Raw genomic sequence first — 1,697 nt, 5'->3', positions numbered from 1 at the left:
CGTATATATATGATATATATAAAAATATATAATATAATAATATAATATATTAATTTAAATATATAATAATATAATAATATACAATTAATATAATAATATATAACATAATTAATAATAATAATATAATATAATAATAATATATAATAATAATAATATAATAATGTATATTTAAAAAAAAAAAAAAAGGAGTGTGATAAAAATAAAAATGATAATAATAATGAAAAAGATATATTAAAATATTGAAATTTATTTAAAATAATATAATATAATAATAAATAAAAAAAAAGAATATAAGAAAAAAAAACATAATAAATTAAAAAAAAGAAAAAATAAACAAAAAAGACAGATATACATACCTACAACATATAACAGCTCCTGTGCTGAAGAAAAGGACAAAGAAAAGATGACGGATTCCAGATATAAAGATACTTGATAAAATCAGTATATCTAACATCAAATTACAAATATAAAAAAACATAACTAAAAAAAACATAAATAATAGATAAACACAGAAACACACAAAGATAAAAATAGAAGAAAAAATAGATGATACGATTAGATAAAATAAAAGATGAATAGAATCAATATATACTATAATATAAAACAATATAATAATAATATAACTATAATACATAATAATAAAATAATAATAATATTATAATAATAATAAAATATATAATGAATTTTAAAAAAATATAGAAATAAGATAGGTAATAAATAAAATATTGTAATGATATTATTATGTATTATAATTATATATATATAATAACTATTAGATAATAAAAAATAAATCAAACTAAAAACACAAAAGAGAATACAGTAATAATAATAAGACTACAAGTACAAAAAAAAATGCCATGTGCGAGTGAGATGAGATCAAATCACTAAATAGTAATGGGATAAGATGGCTACCATTACAAACTAGTCCCATGATACGCATAATTGTGAAAATAATATGACTTACTCACTAACCACATAAAAGAAATAATACAATAATAATAAATAAATAATAAAAAAAATAAATAAATAAAATAGAAAGAAAGAACAGAACAGAAAGAATAGAGAGAAAGGAGAGGAGATAGAGAGAGATGAGAATAGAGAGAATCGAATGAGATAATAAGATGATGGATGAAGATGATATATACATAATATAACACAATATTAACAAAATAATAATAATAATAGATAATAATCAATAAAATATAATATATAATAAATAATAGATAATAAGAAATATATTCAATAATGATATAATTATAAATGGAATAATAATGATGAATAATACATATTATATGTAATCAAAAATATAACACAACTCAATAAACAGCACATAATACAACCAAAGATAACACGCAACGCAAATTATGAATACATACAAAAGGCTAAAATAGAATACACCAAAATTATAGTCCTATGCGACCGTGCTGGAGATAAAGTGACACTAAGAATAATGTTATGGGAAAAATACCGAGCCTTACATATACGCCATCATTGATCATCAAATGTATATTGTATGAATATATAACGTTACTACTCTAACCTAAGATTAAATCAAATAATAATAATAATAAAAATATATAATGAATTCACAAAGGAAAAAGAGGAAAAGAAAGAGATAATAGAGATGATGATGATGAGAAGATGAGATGATAGAGATGATGAGATAAATATAATAGAAATAAAAAAGATAGATGCAA

Source organism: Penaeus monodon, unplaced genomic scaffold (assembly GCF_015228065.2).
Source record: "Penaeus monodon isolate SGIC_2016 unplaced genomic scaffold, NSTDA_Pmon_1 PmonScaffold_25141, whole genome shotgun sequence".
Classification (NCBI taxonomy): domain Eukaryota; kingdom Metazoa; phylum Arthropoda; class Malacostraca; order Decapoda; family Penaeidae; genus Penaeus; species Penaeus monodon.
Note: the sequence above shows the minus strand (reverse complement) of the source record.